This window comes from Bombus affinis, chromosome 18 (genome assembly GCF_024516045.1).
Source record: "Bombus affinis isolate iyBomAffi1 chromosome 18, iyBomAffi1.2, whole genome shotgun sequence".
Classification (NCBI taxonomy): Eukaryota; Metazoa; Arthropoda; class Insecta; order Hymenoptera; family Apidae; genus Bombus; species Bombus affinis.
The window spans coordinates 142,354-161,113 of NC_066361.1; the positions used below are offsets into that span (position 1 = coordinate 142,354).

Here is an 18,760-nt window from a genome sequence, read left to right on the forward strand (position 1 = left end):
AATTTAAGGTTGCGACAGTCTGCTGCAGTTGGAAGCAACATAGCCTAAACGTTGGCAGGTCTAATATTGCATTTCGTTTCTCAAATCTAATTACTGGTGAAAAGTCGAAGGCAAAATATTGAAAATCTGCCGAAGGTCAGAAATTGAAGAAAATTTCAGGCTGGCTTTTGACACTAATCGCACCAGGCTCGGTCAAATAACTGGTTTTAAAAGTCGAGAAATCAATTAATCAAAGAATATAAGAATTCACATAAAGCTAGATGAAGAAAAGGAATAACAATAAATGTACAATTTTAAATTAGATCTTTAAACCAGTCATTTAGCTAGGCCTGATAAGGTTAGTGTTAATTAAATAGTTTAGTAGTCGTTGCGCGACATTTTGAATATTCATTCATATTCATTCATATTCATTCATATAATAATTAGCAAAGTAACTTTCCTTCATTGATTTCTCCGCCATAATTAATTTCCATTATTTACATCCTTCATTACACATTTTTTAATTCTCCATATTCAAGATATTTCTAACAATAAAAATTATTGTATCGGTCAAAAATTCAGATATTATGTCGTGATAATAAAAATGTTATAGAGAAAATATCAATGGACTTCAAATTTCCAACCGTAAGAAAATTATTCTCTTACTACATTTTTCGCTTAGGGATAAATAACGTTTCTCTTTTATTATTTTTATATTAGTATTAAAAGCCAATACTCACTTAAAAAGCACTTAATCCTTCATCTGCATACTGGGTCATTGCCAACCAGCAACTTTATGTAATTTTTCATTTTCTCCATACCATTGTTTAAATCTTGCTTTGTTTAACGAAATTAAGGCAATAAAGTAAGGTAGGTAAAGTAATAAGTTAGAAAGATGTGTCTGTGATGTTGCCAGTAGGGCTACGAATTATTGTACGATGTTTGTAAATATCGATGTAGGGAGCAATTCGTGCTGCGTAATTCGAAAGGAAGTGCTTCGTAGAAGGCGAATGTTTTTGTTGATGTATACATTTCTTTGTCTAGATCGTTAATCAGTAACTACGTAGAATCGTTAACTGCGTAGCTGCTTGTGCCATCGGCTTATGTGTCCCCCCTTCCCCCACCACTTGGGAAGTTGTTCGACGAAACTAAGGTACAAGGAGTCATTTAGTTGTCTCATTTCGTATCGATAACATGGTTCGCGTTGCGTCAGGTTTGTAACGAATTGTAACGTATCGGCGGCGTCGGTTTTTTATTACTGCAGTAATTTAATCCAATTAAATTATCACACGTGAAACTAATAAAATTTTATCAAACAATTTTGTCCGCGACATTAGAATTCTTGTTCGCCGAATATAATTTTAGCGGTCGCGGTAATGTGATCTTGTCTTACGTTCTTTTGAATATTCTTTTTCGGTATTAGAGTCAGTGCATCTCTCAAGAGGACAAAGCTTCTGCAGGAGCTCAAGAATGTAAGTAGTTTTACATATTATATTTCAATTTGTTCTATTTATTAAATTTTGTTTGAACTGTTGTTAATTATACAATAAACATTATTGATAATTTAGAAAACTGTCAATGTCCTTAATCGAAATAAAGTCTTAAAATTTCAACATTAAAGTAGAATAAAACTGTCTGATGCGGATCAAAAATCACTGACTGTTTTGTTCTCCAACTTTTATATTAGAGTTCCAATTTACATATTTATTAGAGTTTAGTATTTATTGTTGTTAAAGTTTCAAGTTTCTTATTATGTATTATCGATATTAACACTAGGTTTACTGACGTTTCGTATATACCTATCTCTACGAGGACCCGTCAAATTGACGGATAAACGAAAATACGCATTTTTCTTTAAAAAATCGATTTATTCAAATTAAGTCTGAAAGGAACAATATTAGGCTTCACGTTTAAATAAATTATTAATAAATAAAAAGTCTTTTTTTTAAATTATCACTAAAAAATATAAGAATAATGAGGTGATAAAGTGTCGATTAATTCACACAAACACCGGAATATATCTAACTACGTAGTTTATTAGAATATACCCGATGCGTACACTAGTCGTACAATATACTTGCTGTCTCGTTTCGCGGTCGCTAATAGATCGGCGCAAAAAGGTATCGGTTAATTGTCGCTGCTCGTGTCTCTCGGTAACTAAGGATGCGTCGCTACCCCGTCCGCTATATTTATATCCGCCGGAGTTGACGACAGGCGTTGGGATTTGAATTTCGAGGATGTTCTCGAAACGTCCCAACGGGCGCCGAGCTCGCGACCTGTTTACAATTGTTGGTTTTTTGGGTAGCTGACTCACGAGCCTATGGTCACGGCAAAAACGACGGATTTGGCCTAATGATCGGAACCGCCTAAGGTCGATAGATCTATAATTAGCTCGTGTTTGAGTAAACACGGTTTCTTGTGTAGCGGATTTGCTGGGCAAAAACCATAATGACTTTTGTCGACAAGTACCGCTACAATAACATTAACGGGATCCGCCAATTTGACGGATTTCGAACTTCGAAATGAAATATCTCAAAAACCATAGCATTAATTTTAGCCATTTTGCATCGTAAATTAATCATTTCATCTACAGAATTTATGCACAAAATTATTTTTTCCTAGGCTTTCTAATTTTTGAAATCTGTATATAGTATATCTATCTCTACGAGACCCGTTAAATTGACGGCTTAGCTGATTTCGGAAATAAACCTTATATGTTTGCTTCGTTCGTAAAGTCATTCCTGCAATAATAAATATAACAATGAAAGAAAAGTCTTTACTAAGATGCCTCCAATTCGGCATCTCTCAATCGTGATTGATATCGATCTCAACAATGTAATCTAAAGCGGATTGCATGGCCTGAGTGTTTATTTTAGTCTTCAACGAAATCGCTTATGTCTATGCCGACGAAATCTCTAAAACAAGAAACGTTTCTCAGTATGATTTCTGCAGTGTCAGTGTCAGAACGTTTCTCAAAGATAGTGTGCAAAAGTTTTAATTATTGTAGACAGTCTCCGCTTATTGTAAGTATTGAGGCGTGTATGGCGTTATGTTGTCGTCGATGATAGTAATAGTTGCCGGCTGTAGATGTCGCTGCTGGGGCACTGCTAATTATTCTTTATTTTGATGCGTGGTAGACAAATAGGATCACGGGCGCCGGGAATCGAACCCGGGTCCCGAACGTTCGAAACCTAGAGCGCTAACCACTTCGCTACCGTGTCCGTTGCTTAGTTAGTGTCGTGTAGCGGTATTTGTTGTCGAGTGCCGCTACAGTATTTACAATAGGGTAATTGAATTTGGGCACAGTATTTTTTTATTTTCACCAATCCAGCTTTTCTAGCAATCATGAGTAAATCCAGGAGATATAATAAGACATTGAACAAAATTATCAACATCAACGAAGATTGTTCTGAGGATACTTCCGAAGAAGATCAGTATGAATTAGGCCAAAGCGAAGACGACAGCGAAAGTTCTGTATGCATTGAAAGTGAAGAGATAGAGGAATCTTCGGATAATGCAGAGGAAAGCTTCTTGTATCATAACAAGAAAAGAATGCGTATTTTTTCTAGTTCTGACTCCGAGGATGAGAAGACGAGCATTCCAAGCACATCTCGAAATGTAATGGATGAAGTTGAAATTGCAGTTGACGGGACACAGTGGATAAAATTGAAAGCAGGCGGATCTAGGGGTAGGACGCCCATTCGTATGATATTCAAGGATATCGCAGGACCTACTGGCTATGCTAAGAGAAATATCATGTTGGATTGTGTAATTAGTGCTTTCGAATTAATAATTGACAAAAACATAATGAAACACATAAAAGATTGCACTGAAACCGAAGCACGCCGAGTTTTGAAAAAAGACTGGACAGTCACAGTTGCTGAGTTACATAGTTTTCTAGGAATTCTATATGCTCGGGGTGCATATGAATCGAGATCATTGAAAGCTTCTTATCTATGGTCGAAAAAATGGGGACCCACTTTCTTCGCAAACACAATGCACAGAGATAAATTTACAGAAATTCTGAGATTCATACGTTTTGACAAAAAAAAATCAACGATCCGAAAGATTACAAACAGACAAATTTGCACTGATATCTGAAATATGGAATAGGTTTATAAGCAATAGCCAGGCTTGTTATAAGCCATATGAAAATATTTCAATAGATGAGCAATTATTTCCAACGAAAGTCCAGTGCAGATTTACACAATATATGCCGAATAAGCCTCATAAATTTGGCATTAAATTTTGGTTAGCAGTTGACGTCCAAACAAAGTATATTTTGAATGGTTTCCCTTATATGGGGAAAGATGAAATTCGATGCTCAATACCGTTGAGCGAGTTTGAAACACTAAAATTAGCCGAACCATATTTACAACGAGACAGAAATATAACGACAGACAATTTCTTTACAAGCATCCCGCTAGCTAAAAAATTGCTAGCACAGAAAACAACTTTGGTTGGGACCATTCGATCGAATAAAAGGGAACTGCCAAAATCAGCGAAGGAAAAAAAGGACAAGATGACTTTGTTTTCCTCAGATTTATATAAATCAGAAAACTGCACACTTACTGTGTATAAAAGTAAACCTAAACCTAAAGTAAAAGTCCTTCTTCTAAGCACCAAACATACAGGTGTACGAATAGAAGATAATTATAAACGTGTTCCAGAAACTATTGCTTTTTACAATAAAACGAAGTTTGGTGTGGACGTCGTTGACCAAATGGCACGCAAATATAGTGTAAAAGCAGGGAGTTTTCGATGGCCCCTTCAAGTCTTTTTCAATATTATGGATTTAGCAGCGATAATATTATATATACGCGTGGATATTATATAAAGAATGCACCAGATCGAAAATATCCAGAAGGGAATTTATGTTTTGTTTAGCCGAGGAATTAACTGGAGAAAACAAGGAGAACATTTGCCAAAGATCAGACGCTCCATTGCTGTCACCTTCAACGTCAGAAGTGCGAAAAACTTGCCAAGTGGGTTATTGCAAAAAAAATAGAAGTAATAATTATTGTATGTGTTGCAAAAAGATCGTATGCGGAAAATGCACAGAGAACACTCAATATACTTGCAAAAAATGTGCTCAATAGATATGATTAGCCTGTACTGTTAATGTTATTGTTATTTTTTTAGTGATAATTTAAAAAAAAGACTTTTTATTTATTAATAATTTATTTAAATGTGAAGCCTAATATTGTTCCTTTCAGACTTAATTTGAATAAATCGATTTTTTAAAAAAAAATGCGTATTTTCGTTTACCCGTCAATTTGACGGGTCCCGTAGAGATAGGTATACCACATACAGATTTCAAAAACTAGAAAGCCTAGGAAATAATAATTTTGTGTATAAATTCTTTAGATGAAATGATTAATTTACGATGCAAAATGGTTAAAATTGGTGCTATGGTTTTTGAGATATTGCAGTTCAAAGTTCGAAATCCGTCAAATTGACGGGTCTCGTAAACCTAGTGTTAATGATGTCTTATGTTTTGTTATAGACATATCACTACTTCATCTTCTTCATCTTCTTTAAGAGTGTTCTAACAGTGACTCAAAAGCCAAATGTGTATTTTTACATATCGTACTTCAATTATGTCTATTCTGTATATTTTTCTTTGATCTCTATCAATTAAGAAATACGATTTGATTGACAATTTAGGAGGATAACATTTTCTGAGGTAATTCTTTCCTTAAAATAAAATAAGTGTTAAAGTTTTAATACCGAATTATGAAACAAATGACTAATATATTTAAAAAATCATTAGATTCTTGATTTCTAGATTTTAAACTTCTATATTAGAGTTTCAGCTTTTACATTTAAGGATGTTTATTAGAATTTCAATCTTTATTATTACTAAAGTTACAAACGTAATAAATTTCCATTTCTCATAATCTCCAACTTCCCAAATAATCAGCGATTACTCATCGTGTTTTGTTTTGTAACAGATTTTTCGCAATCTCCATTTCTACTATTTGCCTTTCAACGGTTCCTGTCTGATGTCAGTCTCCCGGATGATATTCGCTGGGATAGCGCAGCAACCACGGTAATGTCTTCTGTTTCTCTGCTTCGAACGGTGAATCGCATGCATTTCTGTTCCTCCGGTCACTCAATCGTGTCGTCGGACGAAAGGTCCGAATCGGCACAGGTGACTGACTGTATTACGTAGAATTTTTTGCGAACACAGTGAACGCGGGTATCTTTTATACCTGTGAGGAGTAACGTTCTTTTTTCAAATTTTTTAGTTTAGGATAGGTCTTCTTGCACAGCGCGATTATAATAATTAGTTTTTTAATATTTAGGTTAAACATACACGCTTGAGAATATATTCGTGTTATTCATAAATATGCATGTTAATATTTCGTATGAATATTTGCAAATGGTAATATATACACGAATATACCTGTATGACGTAAATATACTTGATCTTAAGCAATGAATTGATCGTTACAATATTAAGTCGTTTCTTTCACTTCGGCTAGAATTTAAAATATAAGTTAAAATTCATTTTTTTCCGTACAAGAATGCGTGAAATTTTACGTGCAAGAAAACACTTCGCGACAGGCAGATTTTTGAACCAAAGCAATAATTTTGAACACTGCTTCTGCATTTTCGATTATATGCTTTGATAAAGAGATCGCCTGAGATTATTCCTTTCTTAGTAATATATTTAGAGTCAATTGTTCCGTTTGATTGAGTCTCAGTCTTTTTCGCTACCTTCACTGCAATATTAAAATTTTGTTACGATTTATTAAATTAATAAAGTAGAGTTAATCAGAAACAAAGGAGTAAAATATAAAATCAAAGAACGTTAGTCCGTTAAATAAAAATAACACAAACTGATCATCTTTTTAGATCAGGATTTTCAGGCTTAACCCTTTCCGTGCCAATTGTCAGGACCTCATTCACGTGCTCAGGTGCTACCTGAATGAGTGAAAGACATAGGGCGCGATAATAATTTCTCAACCACTGTCGATGTGTTAGTGTATCATGCACGACGTATTCTCCACATTGTGTGTGTATGTGTGTGTGTATGTGTGTGTGTTGTTAGGCCGTGGAATTGCGTCGTTTTTTCTCATTCGTTACAACTTCAAATATTAAAAATATCGAGACATATATCGATTCAATTTACGTCTCGATACAATCACAATTTCTGATAATACATACATACATCCACACAATTAAGTGTAACTTATAATATTGCCGTCAATTACAATTATAATTCCAAGTTTACTTACACTAATTGTGTAGCATCGGTTCGTATAGGATTTTCATAAATATCGCGATTCTATAAACAAAAAGAAATTCTATCTTTGAATATCTCAAAACGGTATTGCAAATAACTGTTTGATTGTCGAAGGAAATTATCCTGAAAATTCTGATATTCGTTGGGTAACTAACACCGGAACACAGTGGAGCGCTTTCGTGCGCCATGGGCCATTGATACCGAATGGCGGGGTTTTAATCACGCGGTATCTCGCGTCCCTTGTAACAGTAACTTTTGCGATTTAATATTTGTCCTCTACCGATTCAAGTAGCTCATCGCTTTTATAATTCCCCGTTAATTAACCCAGGCAAAATAAATCGTGGAAAAAGTTCCCCGTTTTTCCGTCTGGGACTAAATTAGAATAAAATCTGCCATGAGAGAAGACTGCGTTGTTTAATTAGCAAACGGGGAAAATATTTTTCATGACGCGTTCAATAAACACTAGAAATGAAATAAGCAACTTCTTTTTCTTCATCTTCTTCTTTTTCTTTTCCGCCTTCCTTCTGTCCTTTTCTCTTCTTCTTCAACGATCGGACACGGTTCGTTCGAAAATCCGAGAATCATTTAACGAGACGCTTTTTATAAGAGACGATAGTTATTTCTGTGAAAATTGTATATGAATAAATTGATGTCGAACTTGCCGCGTATAAGAGTGGATAAAGTTCTCGGATTTATGGTTCGTACAAGAATTACTAGTGAACTCTGCTTTTAAAAAATAATATAATATGAACAGATGAGAAGGAGAAAGATAGATAGCATATCGAACACCGACGCCAGATCATTAATGACTTATAGCAATTTGTGCGTTCGATTGTGGAATCCTGACAGAATGTAATCGTATTATTTATGCGATGCTACGTAACGACAATCGCTTTGCGTTATTGCCTGGAAATGCTTCCTTCTCGGTCGGTCCGTTCAGTCGGCTAGCTTTTATTACCGATCTCGAACGCAGATATACGGAGTCTGATTAGAAAAGAATCGTATTGCTTCGTTGAATCGACGCGTTTTCCAGGTATAATTACTCAGATGATAAATGTGGTTTATACGTTGCTTCGCTTACTTTCTTTTAATCCTGATGAATCGTTCGCAAATTGAACGCGGATACGTCGTGTTCTAAACAGCTCCGTTTTTCATACGTATTGTTATAAATTTTATTCGTTTGTATTATATTGCACGGTTATTTCTTTCTGAACTTTACAAGTCGCGTTACCAACACTAGAATTACAATAATAAAATGCCTTGAAAGAAGTTTTGAATACCTCGGACCGCAGTTCTTTAAATCTTCAAATTAAGAACATTGCCTCTTCCGTTTCGTCAAATATTATTTTACAAACGAAGGGAGTCTAATATCTTCCATCAAAGTTCTTTTACAAAATTTTGACCAGTAAGTACCTCTTAAATTTTCAGAGAAAGAAGTACATACTTTGAGATCGGTAAATTTTCACAATTGAATAAAATTTAATTTTTCGTTCGTCGAATATTTCACGTTGCGCGTTATGCTGCTTTCTTCCTTAAAACTTTCTTGAAATTTTTACAAAAGGGAAATATTGAAATTAAAAGAATTGTATCTTTCCTTCATCGAATATTCAACACTCCTAATACCACGTTTTTCATTCTATTTGGTCGGCCACGTGATATTGGTGCGTCTTCCCCGAAGACGAGCACGCGGATTTCTAATTTTATCTCTACTCGAGACACGGTTAAAAGAACACGACCAGAGATGTCAGTATAATCGGCAATGCTCTAATCGAGTTCCCAGCACCGTTCAATCATTCGTGCAGTAAACAGGTTCCATTGAAGTCAAAAGCAAGCGCGCTATTATCCGTCCACTGCCTGTGCAAAAATCAAGTCGTATTTATGCAAGTCGATGCATGCTGCTACCTTCGAGCAATCATCCTTCCTGCAGGTGCTACTTCAAGGAGTAAGGACAAGGGACAAGGGACAAGGGAGGAAGCGTTCGACTGGTTTCGCGCAGAATCGACGAACTTTGTTCCTTCAGCGGAAAAAACTTGTTGAAATAGCTAGGCTACAGGAAATGTATATTTAAATTGGGAGTTTTTGTGAAAGGAAACTTTGGGAACTTGAAAAATATACTTAAGTATAGGGCAAATATAAGATAAATGTAATTGGTATACGAGCACGTTCTTAGATATAACAAACTTTATTAAATTAACGTAGATAACGTAGATACGTTATCGAACTAATAATAATATCTTTCCACTCCTTGCACGTTTAATTCACCTTCGATTCATCATGATAACAAGAAAAGTTTTATTTTCGAAGAAAAATCTCGGCTTCATCTGCAAAGTAGCATTGCGATAAAACTGTTTGTAACTTGCAAGGCGACATTCGAGGCGATACGGAAAAAAGGCTTGAAAAATACTGGTAATTAGCTGAGAATTTTGTGAACTCACCGTGGTTGGTTGAACAAGAAATTTTAGTCGTCGAACTTCATTAAACGTTTTCTGAATCACTTTTTGAGCACATCGACGAATACGTTCTCAAGAACAAATAACTTCAAGTATCTTCAGAATTGCTCTATCTAAACCTCTGTAGCGGCACTCGACAGCAAACTTCCCAACGGTTTCTGTCCAGTGCCTCGCTACACAAGGACTCTACTCTTCGAACAGATGATTGCCAGATGTCGATACACTCTCACCGAATCTTTACAGCGAGCCTAAGGACCCGATATAAATCTTAGGATTCATGCAGCCAAGATTCCCTGAAGGGACAAATAGTATTTGTCTCAATAGTCCCTACACATACCACCCACTACGGGAAATCCGTTTTTTCTCACGTGCGACGCTCCTCGCTAGCAACTTTCTCTCAAGGGCAGTTGTCATCCCTTTCCAACCACCAACTTAAAATTTAGCCAATTAACAGCGACGTCCATTTTCCTCACTCTCTGAACAAACACTTTTCTTAACGAATCCGATGATCCCGTATTCTTAGACACACCCAAACACAGTTTTCCTAAGGAGCATCATCGCGACACAAATTCATTCTGTTCTATCGCGAGCCGCGAGGCAAGTTGGAAGACGCCTATCTGAATTGTTCGTCCGCAGTCGTACGTAATAGCGAATCTGAATTCCTCGACATCTGTGCAACCGTCTCGACTCGAACCACCGCGTAAAGTATCGCGCCGAGCTTGAACTTGTAATCTTGAACCGATAATTGTACCGTGCTTTCGGCGCGTTAGTGTATACCACGAACACAAGCAAATAAACAGTTATTGTTAAACAATACCGAGTGATTCTTCTATACCTATCACGCACATCACCTCACCTCAAACCATTCGCTATTTCCAACTCCGCAGTAGCCATGATTTGCAGATGTTTGGAAACAAACTTTTGCCTCGTTCGTTCAAGATCATTTCGTAAGAAGAAATACACTTGTATCGTGGACTCTTTGTACGCTTTTCATAAGATAGAAAATTTTCATTCGAACGCGATCCAGGTCGATCAACTTGGTTTTTTGGGCCGTCCGGCACTTCGTCCCACGCGACTCAATGTTTCATGCGTGTTTCCGTATCAGCTGCGAACCGATATATGGGGATTCCAGGTTCTCTCGACCAAACATTATCAAGACATTTTACGAATGTACAAGGTGATCCACACAATTGCTCGAAGCTATGTTCTTTTCACAGTTTAAAATCCACACTGACGAGTTAATTCACCTTCCTCAGTTAACGGGTAAATTAATCTTCAAATAACTTATAAAACTATTCTGATAAAGTTAGCCGGACAAACCAAAGACACCTAATATAACGGAAGATAAAGAAATTAAAAAATGCAGTCACCCAAACGGACGAGCGAACGGATAATTTATGCGGTTTCGCGGTCGCGCGGCATTCCGTTTAATTCATCAAAAGTGCTCATAACGACACGCCATTAATTCCAATTTTCGTCATATTATTTACTCGATCCAAGGATGTATTCGTTCGTTCACTGTACACCGGCTTCCAAGCGAATATCCATCGCTGGAAACATCCGTCGCGGTAAACAACGGCCGGAACTATGGCGCGAAAAGCGGTCAGATACGCGTGGATGCTTTACCGCGGAAATTTTGTTCTCTCACTCGTTCGAAATTGGTCAAACGATAAAACAATACTGGAGGTATGGATGAAATGCAACTGTCTACTCCCTTTGGTCGTAGTATGTATGTATTTTCAACGGAGTTTTAAGTGCACGAATACATCACCAAAAGAAAATTGCCGTTGGCTGTTTCCACAGTTTTCATTATCTCGTACACGTATAATAATTCGGACAGCTTCTGTAGAAGTTTACACGGACCATGATCGTGTGTAGGTTAAGTTAGCGCGGAGTTACGATTAGCGATAGACTCAAGTATGTGCGAGTAAGTTGAAGCGGGAGGCTTCTATTTCGCGTATATTTAAAAGCATGTGTATACGTGTGATTAATAGGCATTTGAATATTTTAATTTACCGTGAAGTTCGTTAGAAATTCTCCGTTACAATGCACAGAATTCACATAATATACAGAAGTATTTAAAGTATTCGCGGATTAAACCTTCGGACTTTCGCGGGGAGACGCAATCTCGAAGAAACGCGCCAACGGGAGTCGTAAATTCCCGTTAAGATTTGACTAATCGACGCCACGCATCGTTCGATCCCTTATTTCTTGTGAGATAATAAGGGTGGTTGATTGAATATAACGCTGCTATTAACAGGTTATTATATATTTGAATGATCCAACAACTTCAGTATGGTACAAGATTGAGTATTTGAAATGACAACTCCGAATGAGTACGACCTGAGTCTCCTTCCATGTTGACGACGGTGATGATCTATCTTCTGTCGATTGACTGTCTTCGACTTGTAGATTCTTGCTGTTCCTTACTAGTCAAACTGAAAAGTAATCTAACAATGGTGTGGAACAGTTGACTGAGGAACAGTGGACAATTAGTGCTTATTGACAATTTCGTTTACCTAACATTTACATGCTATCATAAACGTTTCTGACGAAACATGCAAAACTGTAAACATTGCTTCAAAACACAATCATTATAAAATATTCTGTACATTATTAATGTTAATGATAATGAACTAGTACGTTTCGTTAATCAGATGCAGCTTGTAGTTACTGTTACCTAATATTTACCGATCACTTGAAAAATTAGTCGTAGCATCGCCTTTTACATAAAATCAGCGGAGTGTGTTTATACTTTTGCTTGTCGCTGTATGTAAGCGGATGGTTAAAAACGACTTTTCACCAACACTAAACTTGGATAACGAAAATGTGCAAGAATAGTACTCGCAAAACTTACCATGGCTTCGAAATTCAAAGTCAAATTTTGTTATTGTATTGTATCATCATGAGGATCAGAAATCTTAAAGGAACAAATTGTTAAAGTTCTGCTAGTTTTCCAACTCACCTTATTTGTATTATGATTACATATTGCAATAAAATGAAGAGAAAATAGTATCTTTGGGATCCGTGGATATGGAAGTTAGTGGTGGGGAGTTATGAACTGATCCTATTTTGATGATGAGGGTGTTGAATTGTTCGAAAGTAAGTAATTCGTTGCCGATGACGCGTTTAAAGTGGTGTTTGAATGACTTCACAGCTGCCTCCCATAACCCACCGAAATGCGGGGAATGAGGGGGTATGAAGCATCATTCGATTTGCCTGTCGGATAGGAATGCATTTACCTTCTCATTATGATCATCCCATTTCAGTAGATCGTGGAGCTCTTTTAATTCGTTATTTACGCCGATGAAGTTTGTGCCGTTATCGGAGTGGATGGTCGAGCAAAACCCTCACCGAGCAATGAATCTGCGAACAGCGGCGATGAAGGTTTCGCTCGTGAGATCGCCAACGAGTTCAATGTGCACCGCCTTGACTGCTAGGCATATGAAGATGGTGTAACGTTAATTTACATCAGAGACCAGGCCATATACCGCGGGAAGGTTGACACCCGGATGTCTGCAAATCCTTGGCGCGTACCCTCAATAATCTTAAGTACCCACCATGGGTCTTGGAACTTTTATGGTTAAGGTCCTTCAGACCAAGCGACTACCTTTTAAATTACTTTTACGACTATTGCTTACTACACGTAACACAGAAAGTTGGCCTTCCTCACATCTGATATATTCCGTTAGCAACTTTCTCCCGAGGGCGGCTAAAACCCTTCCTGGTCCACCAACCGTCTTATTATCCAATCGGAGACAGTGTCTACTGCCCTCACTTCCTTAACCGAAATTACTATCAACAAATCCGATAGTTCCGTGTCCTTAGACACTGCCACCCTCGGCTTACCTCAGCTTACCTCACCCTTAGCTTTCCTCAGACACGGTATCGTCAGTAAGAGACACTTATTCTGTGCTCTTGGAATAGTCAACTTATCCTTACCTGTCTCTACTCGTATAACAGTCGCGTACATATCATTGTAACTTAGTGTGTATTCCGTTATGATTGTTGAATTCGCAATAAAGTTTAGCTAAAATTAATAGTTGTGTTACGACTCAGCTACCTTATTTTATCCAACCCTCAAGTTACGTGACAATGGCTACGTATACTTTGACATGGCGGCGGTTACGATCTCGTTTCTCCTGAATGTAGAATGGACCACAATAATCGACACCGACGTTTGTCAATGGTCGAGATTCCGGTACTCGAGCCTCTAGCAAATTACCCATTATGTAGTCCACTGGTGGCGAATGAGCACGACAGCACGGACGCAACTTTTAATTGTACGCCATACATGACTTCGGCCATCGATGGGCCAGTATCGTTGTCTCACTGCGTATAAAGTAGCCTGTGTTCCTGAATGCATACTGACCTTATGTCCGTGATCTATTATTCGTGATGTAACCGGAGATTTGGACAATATGATCGAGTGTTTCTGGGCGAAAGCCATCGGCGCTTGACTCAGTCGGACCCCGACGCGCGATATTCCTTCATTGTCGATAAAAGGGTTCAGTCGTAGGAACCTTCCATAAACTGGCATGTTTCGATCTTTCAGGAGCATTGCTATCTCTTCGCTTTCCTTCTTCTTCTTCTGGATAATCCACCCCGCTTCTCTATTTCCTTCTCTTTGTGCTGAAGTGATTTCATCACTCTGTTACAAAATGTAGTGAATTTCAGCCACGTACGATCTTCTGCAGTCATCCTCGCGACGATGTCATTGTCCATCCTCCACTCGACCCTTGCCTCGGATTCAAGCGCAGTCGTCTCCGCCACTCAACTGGTGCATTTGAACAGCAAGTGCTCGGCGTCGTCCAGGTCGTCCCCACAATCCCAGCAACTGGAATGATTCTCCTTGCCGATCCTATACCGATATTGGTTGAAGATACCACGACCGGTAAGGAACTGCATCACATAATGGTCGATCATCCTCCTCTTCCTCACGAAGGTCAAGGAATCCTTGATCAACCTTCTTGTCCAATAGCCGGGATTGTGGAATGTCCATTCGATGTTCCGCCTGTCCTCGACTTCTTGTTTCAGGCTCTTTATCTCCTCCGCCAAGCCATACGCCTCGCCCTGCCGATCTTCGCTAAATCTCCTCTTCTTCGCCTCGTACTTCTTCCACTGAAGCTTCGCCTTGATATAAATGAACATGCTGCCCGTTACCACACACAGCGCTCCGTGCGACACTGTTCTGTACGCCGTTGACGTACGAACCAACGCCGTCCGTTGTGCGCTCGCCAAGATCTTGTTTTTTCCATCGCTAGTGCAGATGCCCATATCGGCGCAGCGCACAAGACCACCGATTCCCAAATTCAGTAGTACAATTTCCTCCCAATATCAGTGGGTCCATTGGCGTTAGGCAGCAGGCTCCTAATGTCTCCCACAAACCCCTCCGCCTTGTCGCACACCTGTTCCAGATGTGACGAATACATCCTGGCGTTGTCCAACAGCACCCCCAAATATTTTACTGTATTTCTGGTAGTGATTTCGCCATCACCCACGTCGAACTTTAAAGCCTTCGACACACACTTCCCGGTCAGCAGAATGACTTTGGTTTTCTCCCGCGCCAGACGAAAACCCTTATCCTAGCATCAGTCCGTGACAAACTTCACCGTTTTGCGCACTCTGTCCCCGATGTCCTGCGACTTCCGCATAGCGATCACCAGGGTCAAGTCGACTACGAACGCGATCGCGTCCACATCCTTGACCGGTCCAATACCTTTAGGAATCCGTTGTAGACCAGGCTCCACAACAACGAACCTAGTACCGACTTCTGAGGCACTCCTACGTACACGCTTCTCTTCACCGTGCCATCCCGGCAGTGCACCACTATTTTTCTTTCTGACAGATAGTCGTCCGGCAGTCGTTGCAACTGGCCTGGTAAACGCCTTTCTCTGGCCTTTGCAAGAATCCTCCTTCAACTAAGCATATTGAACGCGTTCTTCACGTCCAGGGCGACGAGAACGCATACCAGTCCTTTCCTCCGATATAGCTCCGAAATCCCGCACACTCAACCCAGCGTGCCCAATGTGCTCCTGCGCCTCCTGAATCCGTATTACTCCCTGTGAAAGGGGTACCTCCCCAGGCACCTTTCTATCAGGATCTTACACATATGCTCCTAGATCTTGCTCAGGGCCGGCAAAATACTTATCGGCCTGTACGACGATGATAACGGCAGTTCCTTTCCGGTTTTGGTAAAAGCACCATCCTCGCCACTTTCCACACCGCCGGTATCTGTCCAGACCTATTTATACTGTTGAACCGGTCCAGGAGCCGCCCAGGCCGTTGTTCCGCTACAATCCTAACGATCTCTGCCGGAACCCCTTCCACGCCCGCAGCTTTCCTCGGGTCGCATTTCGCCATGGTCGTTAGCAGGTCCTCCTCCGTTACGCGCAGATCTTGCTCCTCTTCTCCACGCGTCTGCGGGAACCGAGAACTATGATCTTCCTCCGATTGTCCCGCTCTATTGATGACAAAAAGATCTTTAAGAATCCCCGCAACCATGTCCTTTTAGAGACACTCCGGTGGCACGTTTCGAGCCATTTTGGCACGATACGGCCTCCCCCAAGGATCCTGGTCCACAGTTGCGCAAAACTCCTTCCACTTTTCCCCCTTACAGAGCTCGATTGCCCTTCTCCGCCTTGCCTCTTTAAATTCGTTTACCATACAGCCAGCATTGTCTCTCCCAGCAGCCACTGCCCGCTGCGCCCTTTTGCTTGATCTCAGAGTTGCCCTTCTCAACCCGGACAACTCTTCGTTCCACCAGTGGTTGATACTTCTCCTGCCGCGCGGCGGCAAGATCTTTTTCAATTCGTCGGCACACGTACGTTCCAGACCTTTATGGAAGTAGACGCCGTGTGTCGCGTCGTCGTTTGCCGTAAGTAGAGGTTCTCGTCGAACCTCCTCAGGAAATTACCCTCGTCAACGTTCTTGCTCGAATACTTTATACCACCCTGCGTTGGCTTCCTTCTACGGTTCGAGAACTCATGTAATAAAAACAAATGATCAGAGGCAAAGTACCAATCCATAACGGAACTCTTCTTCCAACTCTGCCTCATTCGTCTACTAACGCTCAAAATATCCGACAAGCTCGTACGTCCATTCCTGGCGAAGGAGTACGTTCCCGTCGTCCTAATCAGCATCAGCTCGTATCTCGTCAGTGTATCGAGCAGATACGTCCTCCTCGGTTCTGTGCTCCTGCATCCCCAGACAGTGGATTTCGTATTGAAGTCACTCCTTGCAGACCAGCGTCTCGCTCGCCGCATGCCAACCATTGAACAGAGTGACGCATAGCGACGCATACCCGACCGCGTCGTTATACCAATACGGCGATTGTCTGTACGGAGATGAACACTACGTCCACCCTGTTCTCACACGCGTACTGCACTAACAGGTCCTGCGATAGCCACCTGTTCAAGTTTATCTGCAGGACCGTTATCTTCTTCTGCTCCTGCTCTCCATTCTGACCATCGGACAGGCCAACGAGCTTGTAATGTGCCTAGCGTTCATTTCTTCGTGCTTGTAGCACATCCCACACCTAGGCTCCTTCGTGCATTCTTTCATTATCTGCTCGTTGCTGCCACATCTCCTGCACAGTTCCCTACCCGACACAACATCATACACCTCGCAGCCGTATGCCCTAGCGTATGGCATTTGTAGCATCGCTGCACGTCCGGTAGCAATCTAGCCGAAGCGATAGTCAAGTCGGTCCTGAACCTTCCCGCCCCCTCTACCCGTGGGACTGCACTCGCAGGTAACACCACCACCGCCACCTGAGTTCCCCATGGCGCCATCTCCAACGCCCTTACATCGACACTTTCTCCACTCTCCATTTCCTACTCTCTTCTCAAGTCCTCCATCAGTTCTTGCTTGGTGGTAAGGGGATGGATATTTTTAATTTGCATCGTGGCCCTATTCACCAGTGCAACTATCTCCGTCGCATCGCATAAGGCGGCTCATCTTCGCTTTTTCCGCGTATGAGAGCTATTTTGGCCCGACCTTCGTTGTTTTATTAACCGCCCTTGCAAGCCACTTGCTGACTTGCAACGACTTACAGCGCTTAATATCGCGGATTTCTTATTCTTAGCTTCTAGTTTGTTCTAGCCTTTCGACTAGAGAACTGTTGTGGAGCAGGAGCTCCTCCACAAGGTCTCTCATATCCTTAAAGTAACGCATTATCGTTGCGGTTTGCTCCTTGTTAACTTTCTTGCTCGGGTCGTGGAAAACTCCAGTACCCTCTTATCTATATCGCTAGCTTGTTCCCTTATGTCGGATATTGGCCGCGTTTCTTTTTTCGTATCATCCTCATTTGCATCAGCCCGCGTCTTGATTTCTGGGCTGGTTTGCTTTTCTGGTGTAGCGCTTACACTCGGATTTTTGAAGGTTGATTCCTCTGCTCTTTTTTTAGGCTTTTGCGTTTTCAAGGGTTTCAGAACCATCCTTGCCTTCGTGGCGGGTGTTGTCTGCCCACGTGACGCCATCGTGTATTACACTGTCGGCGTATAGTTTGTACACATGGACACTCAGTTCAGCGATGTACTCACTGAGTACCGCATTTCTTCGGACACTACCTGCAGCGGCGTTTAGCTTTTTACACAACGCTCAGTCGTGTCGATCCGGTGCTTAGGGCTAAAAAGGTTAAAAGTTAGCTCAATTACAACGCATTCTGGGGCGGTAGGAAATTCAGATTTTCCCAAGAAAGGCAGATGTGTTGACCGAGTCATAAACGGACGGCCACTCCAAATCCTGAACAAGCAATATATATTAATAATAAATTTCATGGAGTTCACGACCCAGGACGTGTCATGGAACGCATCGATTCTGATAATGTCGGTAACTACTTCGATCCAGGAAGTATTGTTGAACATCTCGTCCTAGGAGGTGTCATGGAACACGTCGGCTGTGGAAGAGTCGTGTAACACCACTGCCCACGAAGTGTCATAGAACACGTCGACCCAGGAGGTCGTTGAACACTTCGACCCAGAAAGTGTCGTTAAACACCTTGTCGATTTCACCAAAGCAGGTGAGCTACCTAGGTAGTTCCGTCGTGGAGGCGCAAAGGATATCTATGGTTGATTAG

General features: G+C 40.6%; 1 long non-coding RNA gene across 1 annotated transcript; it reads left to right on the top strand.

Moving 5' to 3' along the window:
• Positions 1-1,051: 1,051 nt before the first annotated feature.
• Positions 1,052-7,708, top strand: LOC126926655 (uncharacterized). Its single transcript, XR_007714729.1, has 3 exons — positions 1,052-1,451; positions 5,486-5,665; positions 5,934-7,708. It is a non-coding gene; the product is annotated as an uncharacterized LOC126926655 (long non-coding RNA).
• The last annotated feature ends 11,052 nt before the right edge of the window (positions 7,709-18,760 follow it).